The sequence below is a fragment of the Lissotriton helveticus genome, chromosome 1_1, assembly GCF_964261635.1.
Source record: "Lissotriton helveticus chromosome 1_1, aLisHel1.1, whole genome shotgun sequence".
NCBI lineage: Eukaryota > Metazoa > Chordata > Amphibia > Caudata > Salamandridae > Lissotriton > Lissotriton helveticus.
Genome location: NC_136057.1, coordinates 1605676467 through 1605687741, shown reverse-complemented (window position 1 = coordinate 1605687741; position 11275 = coordinate 1605676467). Strand labels below are relative to the sequence as shown.

Sequence of the window (11275 nt, the reverse complement as noted above, 5' to 3'; positions counted from 1 at the left end):
CATTTAATATTCCTCAGCACGCACTACATGTAGAATAATGCATGCTCCAGTCTTAGAGTCTGTTAGCCTCTCCCCTCCTGACTCTTAGTTTATATCAACATGTCCTCTAAACATTAGATACTAGATAGGGTTTAGGTACATGTCGCCCTGACTCTCCAGACTTCAGTCTCTGCTCCTAGCGCAGAGTTCATAGCCCCCAGCTTCTCCTAGTAACACGTCATTGTCAGTTTGCGCGCACCATTAGGTTAGAGGTCCCGGCTCCTTAGGTAGCCCCCTCCATGTTTCCGCCCCATTTTATGACATATTCTGTTACGTTTACATCACATGTCCATGTATACGCCCCTTGTTACACCCATTTTCACCCTTATCTTTCGCGACTGCTATTGACCACACCCACTGCTCCGCCTACTGTATTCACTGTAATGCAACTGTTTTAGTATATATACTTGTGCACTGTTATTAAATGTTACGCCTATACGCCAGTCCAATCCTGTCCCCCCTGCAGGGCCCTGCCATCCTGTTCCCGTGCAGGTTGTCCTATTCCTGTCCTTTATGCTGTATTAAACCTGCAAACTCCTACTACCTCGAATCTTGACTCTTATTTATTGAGCTATCTGTTATTGCTATGTCCAGTCAAACCTAGATCCGGTATTATTTATTTATATACCACTGGGTGATGGGTGCATGGATGGATGCATGCATGATGGGTGGATGGATGCATGAATGATGGATGCAGGATGGATGGGTGGGTGGATGCATGAATGAATGATGTATGGATGCAGGATGGGTGGATGGATGGGTGGATGCATGAATGATGTATGGATGTATGGATGGATGCATGCATGATGGGTGGATGCATGATGGATGGATGCATGAATGATGTATGGATGGATGGATTGGTGGGTGCATGAATGAATGATGTATGGATGCAGGATGGGTGGGTGGATGTATGAATGATGTATCTATGGATGGATGCATGCATGATGGGTGGATGCATGATGGATGGATGCATGAATGAATGATGTATGGATGCAGGGTGGGTGGGTGGATAGGTGGGTGGATGCATGAATGGATGCAAGGTGGTTCGGGCTCGCTCGCTGCGCTCGATCGCTGCGGTGCAATATGCAAATTAGTTAATGCCACACCACTTTCAAATGTCACCAGCCGCCCCTGGGTCCTGGGCATTCATACAGCCTGAAACCCAGCCAGAGATTTCGAGACTGGGCGCCAGGAAAAGCCACGCATTCTAGTATTGCAGATCTGAATTAATCGTGCTGCAACAAGGACTGCATGTGTGTCACGCAATCTAAAGTCTAAACTCGCGCATGAACTTTCAAAACGTGAAAACACCTATTTCTGTACGTGTTCATACCGAACACGCTCTGATGCCACAAGTTTGTGGTTGGTACCACATTACAAATGAATCGATAAACTAAAAACGGCATGGAAACATAGCTACCGAGTTGTTGCCCACCACAACTCGTTAAACTGTAAAATTATTTGGCAAGCAGCATTGGGCCTACACGGGACGGGCAACTGTGCCAAAGAGGTAGGCGGCGACTCACAAACCGAGCTTGGTGCTATAAAAAGGGGACACCATATTGGAAAGGTTGTGGTTTTCATTCACTACTGAGGAAAGCTAGCGAGAATCTTGGCGATAGGAAAAGTCTCTATATAAGTTTTGAAAACAACACACTTGCCGATAACTTGAAAGACAAACAATTCTAACGCAATATAACCATCGCTATTTCAAATACATACGTTAATCGGGAACGTAGACGTTAATGATACAACTTTTTTTTAAGTACGGTGAGGAGGATAATAATGCATTGGATTGAGTGTTCTTATTTTAGTTGACCCGGTAGCTTTGTATTAACGAGAATCTGTGCTCTTTGAAACTGGATTTATTTGATCTTCTGGCTTTGAATACTTCCTCCGATCTTGCCTTTTCTCTCTTTCAATGAGCCCCATGCTTCTCGTTACACATACGTTAGCCACGCCCAAAAGCCGTCACCGTGGTAAACCGCCCACTTTTCCTGTCAGTGTAACGTAGAACACGGCCTAATTTCCCGTCAGTCACATTGAAAGGCCACGCCCATTAGCTGGTCAGCGGGGGCTTAAGCCACGCCTACGGTCATTCTGCACCCGCGCTAGGCCCTCCTCCTCTCAATCAGCTCCGCCCAGCTGTGACAATCAGCTGTCTGCGCGGTGCCAGCAGCCGTTTACGCGCGTGCGCGCCATCTCTGCCAACCCCTCGGCCCCCAGCTCCTCCCCTCGCGCTGATCGTGGTCGCAGAGAGTGCGGGGCGGGCTCGCTGGGGGCTCCCAGCCGTGGGCAAGCTTAATTTCGCGATAGCAGAGTAAAGCAGCGGCGGAGGCCTGGGTTTGTACAGCGTGGACTGATCTGTGATTTAACCGGGTGTGGAAGCGCGAGGTGAGTGCCAAGTTTGTTTGTCAAAATAGGAAGGAGGTAGCTCGGAGTCTTTGCGACTCCACCCCCTGCACACCGTGCCTGCGGGAAATCCCACGGCGGGTAGGGTGCGGCCCCCCGGGGTATGCCCCCTCCCCTGCTGCTGAAAAGATTGGCTGTGCTCCTCCTACAGGGGAAGGACGGGTGGGTGTTTAGGCCAACCACTAGTAAATATAAATCTGACTGGCGCACCGCTGGTCCAATAGTCTATGCCCACTTGCATGTGGGCGGGCAGAAGAGTGGGGTTTAGGATCCAAGGCCTGACAAATTTGCAGACCTTGGGAGGGTTCAGGGAACGCTTATGGGGTGTGTGTGTGTGTGTGTGTAAGAGGTCAGAGGGTTAGGTGAATAGGAGTTATAGGAAGAAGAGACTCGCTGATCCTAGTGGTGAACGCTATCAATATCCCAGAGATAGTGGTGGGTGCAGTTAAGGTTGTCAAGAGTGCAGAAGTGGGTGTTGTAGAAGATGCCAGAGGTCGGGTTTGACGATCGACCTCATTGCGGTGTACAACATTACATGAGAGGGAGTGGAAAGGTTTTCCCCCTATTTCTACAACACTTTACCTCTTATTTTTCTTATCAATGGTACTCACCCCGTCTTTCGTTCATGCCATTTGTCCTCAAAAATCTAGTGGGCGGGCGAATAAAAGATCCAAAGTGACATGAGTGAGGATGGATTATCCTGAATGTTTTTAGCGAAAGAGGTCCAGAACTAGTGGATTGTTGTGCAAAGGGACACGATGAAAATGTATAATTGGTGGACATAGGATTCAGATGTGTGGTGTATAGGAACTCGAGGGCTGCCCCGTGACAGTGGGGTGTCAGAATGGATTAGCAACCAATTTGTTATGACACAAGGTCCATGGTGTTGATCTTTAGGTGTATTGCTGAGGTAACTTTACACCTTAGTGGGTCATTTTCCTAAATATGAAGTTGGGAAGCAGGCGGAGAAGAATCTTTTGTGGTTCCAAAGTAGCAGTGAACAGATAATTCAGGAAGCGTACATTAGACCGTAGCTTATTAATGCAAATAATTGCATTTGGTAACATGGGTATATGAAAGGTATCCCTGAGAAGTGTAGACGGCAAGATATTGGCGTGTCTAGAGTAGGCAAAGCCTAAATGCTCTTTGTTATGTTTAGCAAGTCAAACAGATGTAGATAGTAAAGTGACCATATTGGTCTAGTGCTTGGTCACTCGACCAAGTGTAGCTGCTTAGAAATCAAGATGTATATATAATTAGTATGTGGAAAAAGATGATAGGAGATTATAACTAAGCAAATGAGTATGTACTAGTCGGCATTACAAAGGAAGGGGAGGGAGGAGCTTTGATTAATTCAGATATCTAATTTTTCGTTCTGTAAGTGATGTGGGCACGCTTTAGGAAATATTTACCCGTTTCCGGATTTTTAAGACACTGTGCTTACATTTGTGAAGGACTTTTAAAAAATGATATGTTTATAAGAGACACGTACTACATCTTGCACAGGAGTTCTACCTGGATGACTGCCTTGTGCTTCAGGATTGAGTAACTTATAAACGTGTTATTCACTTGTGAGGGCTCTGTAAAAATGACCACTGGTGGTCAGTAATTGAGGAGCACCAGAGTTAAGTGACGTTTGGATATTATACTCTGCTAACTTGGTCACTTTATGCTGGCTGAAAGACTGAATTTCCTGCACAGCGAAGTCCTTTGAAGCATGATAATGAGTTTTGATGTTCCGGTTCTTTGTAATATCTTTTCTCTCGGGGCCTCTCTAGTCCCTTCTCCATTGAAATGATGCCTCGTAGCTTAGCGTGTCTTTTCAACAACCTCGCCTGCCTTCGGCAAGCTTTTGTCACGATTATCCGGGGTGCTTCACACAGCATGTTATGACTTCTTTGCATGGTTTTCAATTGTGGTTCAGTTTCTGGCATGGGTAGACTTAATTGCATTTGTGCAAGTGCTTCTTTTGAACATGCTTGTGTTCTTGGTTATGTTTCTGAGCACCTCTTTAGAGGTGATTTGTTTCCCTGCCGTTCCCATTTTGGAGAACTGTTGAGATTTTCGTGCACTTCAAGATCAGATACATGTAGAGTGGTTCTTTAGGATTCTGGGCTGCATCAGCCCAACGTGCATAGTCTTCAGCTACCAAGTCAGATCCTAGAAAACCAATGCAGAATTCTACAATTTTAAGTATACCTCTACAATGAAAGCAGCAGATTGCTAGTGTTTATTCATACAGAGTTTTGTGATCTTGACATATTTTTTCTAAGTTGATTTTGGAAATGTGTTTAGCATGCCTGGACTGCAGTGAACAATGAAGCATAATGAAATGGTACTTAACTTGAAACAAAAAGAGCAGCGTATGCAATAATGTACTGCTTAATAAGCAATGCTATGAAGTTGTTAACAGCAGTACTACTTCTCCCAGGGATGTGGAATTCCTATAGCCTGACACCCAGGACATAGTGTTTGGGGTCCAGGACAACAGGTTTTCATGTTTATTTTGTCCTTGGGACAAGTAGGTCCAACAACCCCCTGCAGCACAAACCCTTTAGCTGCCAGTGTACATTACCAAATTATGGTTCTGGGAGGGGCATTGTTTGCAGTTTGGGTAATATTTGTGTTTATGCATTAATGCTGTTCGAGCTAGTAGTATTTATGATTCCTAAATGCAAAGTATTTATTATGAGGGTGAGCACTGTAAAGTAATGTGTGCACGTTTGCAAAATTTAACATGAGGCTATACTACGTAAAGCCTCCCAAAATGTTCTCTGATTAGATGCAAATATTTGCAGAAGCTTGAAAGCAAGGTTGATGATTCGTTGTTTTAAAAATTAAATGTTTACAAAAAATGCAACTAGGAAAAAATGTTTTGCTACACTACTGTTAAATCTTAGCTACAATTTCTTTGAATCATCATTTAGTAAAATGTGTTGATACATGCTACTATTTCCGAAAAATATTGATGATGGAATATCCGTGTAATATCAGTGTAACCAGGTTAAGCAAGATTATGAGAAACATGAAAATAAACAATCATTGACACAGCAGATAGGCCTGACATTGGTATTTAACCTTTAGATTTTTTCAATGTGTGTTGTTTTGATGTGGTTTTGATATTTTTTTTATTGATGTGGGACCTGCCAGGCCCTCACCATTATAACAAATATTGGCAAAAATATTTTTGGGTCTCTAAAAAAGCACACATTCCCACAGTAGTCAATGCAAAAGAAACAAATGATGGATGGAATGCTGAACAATGCAAACATTCACCCCAGTCACAAAGATCTGGGTTTAATCCATCGTTTTTTTTGCTCGCCATGCCACCCCAGTTTGGACCCAACCATCTGCAAATCAGTCGTGACCCTGTCCCTCATGGGAACAGCCCAGCCCGAACTGCCAAGCCAGGTCTTCCCTGGACCAGAAACAAGCATCATGGGACTGGTTTCGGGGCATCACTTATCAGAAAGGCTAGCTTTTATCCAGTGGAAAAGTGAGCAAGGGGCCCATCTCTGAGCAAAAAAAAACGATGGCTTTAGGTCCAGATCTCTGCACTGGGGTGAATGTTTGACCTTGATCAGCATTCTGTCCATCAAGTGTTCTTTTTGCATTTGTCACCCCGAGTGGGACGGGGATGCCTAGACGTGGGTCATGTACTCCGAGTGGGACGGGGATGCCTAGACGTGGGTCATGTACTCTCCATGCCACTGGAGTAAAGCTAGTCTGGCCGATGAAGGGTGATGCCCCGAAACCGATCCCAGGATGCTTGTTTCCAGTCCAGAGAGGTCCTGGCAGTTCGGGCTGGACTGTTCCCACGGGAAACGCTGGATTTAGGACGAGATATCTGTACTGGGGCGAGTGTTTGACATTGATCAGCATTCTGTCCATCATTTGTTCTTTTTACAGTAGTTCATGGCACTGAAAACGTTGAGTGCTGATAGCTGCCTTGTGAAAGAGTAGAATTCTGTCAGTCACAGTTTACAAGTTCATTTTTCCTCCAATTCCTTTATTTCCAACTCTGGAAGAATTTTGACTTCTGAAATTGTCGAGAGTAAATTTCCAGACTTTCTCAGTATGGGAAAAGATTGGTCAAGAGCTGGTGGAAACCCCTAAAATAAGCAGGTTAGTAGGTTTCACAGACCTGAAAGCGCATTCTAAAGCTGAAGCTTGCTTACAGCTACCACCAGCCCCAGTATGTAGATATGGTAAGAAGTAGCAAAATCAATGAATTGTTAGTATGCAGCCCCTTCTATAGTATGAGACCTGGCATAATCAGAGAGACTACTATCAGAGCTCTCATATAATGAGATTGCTGCCATAATTTGTCTCCACACTACATGGGCACTAAAGGGACAAGTGGATTTTTTTATCGGACAAGTAAATTTATGAAGCAACCTGTCCAAGGAACAAGTAGATATTATTGAATTAAAGTCCACACCCCTGCTCTCAAAGGTAGTTTGACACGTTCTCTCAGTTTGGACAAGTGACAATTGCAATCTTGTTCAGCTCCACATGGTGGTGATGGGAAATTTCACTGCTAGTATATTTGTCCCCCTGCTGCATTCCTCCTAAGCCGAGATCAAGGAGTGTTGCATTGTTCTAGTTTACTCAAACAAAATACATACTTTCTCTCACATTACCAGTATTGTTATCTCGAGTAGGCAAAAGCATAGCAAGTCAACACTGTAATACGAAGTAATGCGGCCTTGGTATTTTTTATCAGTACTTTAGGTTTGGTGAGTAAAATCTTGTGTGTATCTGTTTGAGACGTTGTTTTCTGTTGAAGATTCTTTGAAAAAGCCTACATTTTATGGTCGCTTCCTTGAATCTTGTGAGCCCAGTTGTCTGTTTTAATAAAATATACACCATTATGTTGGCTAGTTGCCTCTAATGGCTGGTTCAAGAGTTTTAGATACATGTTTGACATCTGTTCTTGTTTTTCAGTTGATCATGAATATAAAGAACAGTATTTGAAGAAGAGGTTAACTAGTAACTTTTTGAGCTGTAGAAAATATACTTTTAATAGTTGTACCTTGACTTTTGTTTACAGCTTTTTATTGCTGGGTGGTTTTACAAATGGCAAAACCATACACTTTATGTGCAAAATTGTATTGAGGTAATTAAGAAAGACCAGTGTCTATCTAAAGGGATGCACGTGTCACAATATTGTTAAGGCATTGTTTTGTGCACGTTTGTAGTGTGTCAAACATTTTATACCAACCTGTTCGGAAAGTTTCACTTAAATGTTTGGAATAACTGTACTGATAGATTAACCTTATCAACACCAAGTTGTAACTTAACTGTAGTATAACATAGATACCCTTTCAGAAAATCTAACAGTAAAATGGGTAATACACTAATGCCATGATTCCTACAGTACGCACATCCTTTGTGAATCTTAGTCATATACTTTGCTGGAGCACAATGTAGACATTCTTGTCACAGCCTTCCTATTCTGCTTTTATAATCTTGTATGGTTCTATGTGGCAGTCTTCTTAGTTTCTGTCTGACTGAGACACCCTCTTTTTAGGTCTCGCCTAAGCCATCACGTTAGCGATGCTTCGGTGAGATATAAAGTAGGAGCTTTCAAAAGTGCTCCTAAAGTGCGGATCGGGTACAGTGCATGTGCGCCGGGCGCGCCCACCTTTTGTCCGCCTGCAGCCTTTGGGAGCACTTTTGCGGCCGCTTTGATGTTCTCAGTGAGCCGCGTGGCCACTGAGAACATCGAAGCGGCCGTGAAAGTGCTCACTATTTACAACCCCCTCCCTTATCCCACTTCCTGCTTGTTGAAATGGTTGTTGAACAAAAAGCTTGGATTGTCTTGAAGTTTCCCCAGAGCATGGGACCTCTTTACAACTCTGCCTTTGACCTGCAAATTGGGGAGGGAGCTCCTCACAAAATAAACGCTGTTAGCAGGCTCAAGCTTTTATGAGATGAAATAATGCATTCTGGGTGATCTAGTCTTGGTTTGCTTCATTAAACTATCACACATGAAACAAATGTTAAATCGGGTGAAACCTCATGATAAGAAACAGACCCCGCATGGAATAATAATAATAATAATAATCCACATTTGTAAAGCGCACAATCACCCGTAAGGGTCTCTAGGCGCTGGGGGCCGTTGGGAAGATTAAGTGAGCTATTGCCCAGAGTCACATGGTGCTGGGCTAACCTGCCGCCGGAGCCGGGGATCGAACCCTGATCCCCAGATTCCAGCATCAGTCGCCCTGGCCGCGGCGAATGGAACTACATGATTAATGCACACAGCACAGCTTACTGTATAGATTGCTTGCATTCACGGACGATGTAGCTCATAGAGTTTACTGCACAGTGCTAATATTGGATACATTTTAAGGGTGACGCTTTCAGCCAGTCTGGGCTTTTCGGGGCGGAGAAATATAGCTTTCAAGCACATATTGCTCTCTGCTCACCATCCTCCTCCTTCAGCATAAGCCAGTAACCCCCTGCACGTGTTCTGCATCAATCCAGCTTTAAATCCCCCATAAAACCCCCAGGCTCGGGGCACGTCTGCAAAGCCCCTTTTCCCAGTCGCTACCAGGGTCTTCGCTCCAATTATTTTCAGTATTCTTTTTTAATGCTCCTTTCGATAAGCCTTAAAGCGACTTATTGTGCTCCTGATATGGGGGGAGGGAAGCGCCGGCCCAGCTGGTCCCATTTACGGCCATCCTGCTGGAATTTGCGTAGGGTTCGCTGGAGACCCTGCCTTCTCTTGGGTTACACTACTGCCCCTCTCCAGAGCCATTAATGTGGCCTGCCCTGATGTCAAAGAGAAGCGTGATTCAGTGGAGTGACTGTGCGGACTCCATACCTGTGCACAATGCAGGCGTTATTACCACAAGTCAGACAGACAGCCGTTGCTTGAGGACATATGTTTGAGAGGGAGTCTGGTTCTATATTACGACCGGAACTGGGGGAGTCAGGTTCGAGTCTCGGCGTAGGCTCAACATCCTGTGATTCTGGGCAAATCCCTTTCACTCCCCGTGCCTACCAAAACGATTGTGTCATTGTGTAATGTAACCGGCGCTCATAGAAAGCGCTCCACTACCTTCCGGTTGAATTCGCGCTATATAAAAACTTTAAAAAAAGAAATCGTTGATATAATTATATTTACCTAATCGGCTGAATGGTAGTACACCATCACCCACAATGCGTTAGGTTGCTGCATGAAAGCCTATATGTTGAAAAAGTGTGCACCATGACATGAAGTGGAATCAGCATCATATTCGGGGTTCATATATTTTCCTTGAATTAGGACCTATGGTACTCGTTATGCCACTGGTTTGGGACAGATAAGGTGTTCTGAATCTTGTGGTAATTATCTGCCTTCTATATAACTGTCAAGTTTCTCCAGGCCACGTATAATGTGCTGCTCTAGGCCAGTTTTTTTTCCTTTGAATTCTAGGACTTGTAGTTCTGTTTTATTATGGATCAAACAAGACTACAAGTCCCAGAGTTCAAATAAAAAACAGAACTGGGCAGCACATCACATATGGACCTGGAAAACTTGGCAGGGCTGCATCAAAATGTTTTTAATTGTTTTTATACAATACTTCATTCGACATGTTTGCTATCTCCAATTGCTGTAAATAACGTGATACTCAGGATGTCCACTGAAGAAAGGATAGGGAAACAGTCTTAACCCCCACCTCAACTGAAACTCGGGAAAGAGATCTGTGCTCTGGCCGTTTTATGCAAACATGGGGTGCTCAGGTGGCAAATGAATTTGTGTGGTGAAGAATGTTTTTGGTCCTGAACTACAGACTGCTTTAGCTGTCTGTTGGCAAATCCTATTGTTACCAATAAATAACATTTATTCAGGGTAGGACTTTGGGTAAGCCTGTTGCTCCTGACTGAAAGGCTCTGTTGTCTAGCTCGGCTGTCTCTTTTGTTCAATGGTTTTCTTCCCTAATGTTGTGTTTTCCCCCACTGAGGAGACAGACAGACACAGACACACTACCACACGCTCACACAATACCAAACGCACACACACAAGCACATTACCACAAACACGCAAGCACACACACCCAAACACAATACCACAATCACACACACACAAACACAATCACACACACACAAGCGCACACACAATCACACACACACAAGCACACAAGCACAATCTTCTGCGCAATCCCTGCAAATACCTTTAAAATCGCCTCATCCAAGACACCCAGGTCCAGACAAGTGGAAATCTCCTGCTAGCACTTGCTAAAGAGCTACACTTTAAACGCCTTGGATCCACAAGAGACCTTTTTAACCTTCTCCCTTGATCTACCATGGTGGCCACGGCCTGTATCGCTGGTATCAGATTGGCTCTCCACTTAACACCTCCAATATAACAAACCAAAGGATTATTATCACTGAAAGGGCTGCACATTATATTATATTAAAAAAGAAACAGAAGAGCTGAAAAAAAATCTGTAATTAACACACAACCACCACACACACACAACCAACACACAACCAACACACAACCAACACACAACCAACACACAACCAACACACAACCAACACACAACCAACACACACACACACACACACACACACACACACACACACACACACACACACACACACACACACACACACACACACACACACACACACACACACACACACACACACACACACACACACACAACACCGTCAGTGCACACTTTCAACAGACACCATCAGTCATCACTGCACGCTTCCACCAGGCACACACCACCAGACGTCGGTGCACGCTTTCACCAGGCACACACACACACCACCAGACGTCGGTGCACGCTTTCACCAGGCACACACACACACCACCAGACGT

General features: G+C 44.3%; 1 protein-coding gene across 5 annotated transcripts in view; it reads left to right on the top strand.

Moving 5' to 3' along the window:
• The first annotated feature begins 2266 nt into the window (after positions 1–2266).
• LOC144829111 (cyclic AMP-dependent transcription factor ATF-7-like) overlaps positions 2267–11275 on the top strand; it is a 741502-nt gene continuing 732493 nt past the window's right edge. The window contains exon 1 of one of the 5 annotated variants that reach the window (XM_078687923.1): positions 2267–2433. The gene's annotated coding sequence lies outside the window, so the exon portion shown is untranslated. Of the gene's footprint in view, positions 2434–7409; positions 7436–11275 lie in introns of those variants that run through there. The other 4 variants (XM_078687948.1, XM_078687956.1, XM_078687931.1 and 1 more) reach the window with 4 other exon arrangements.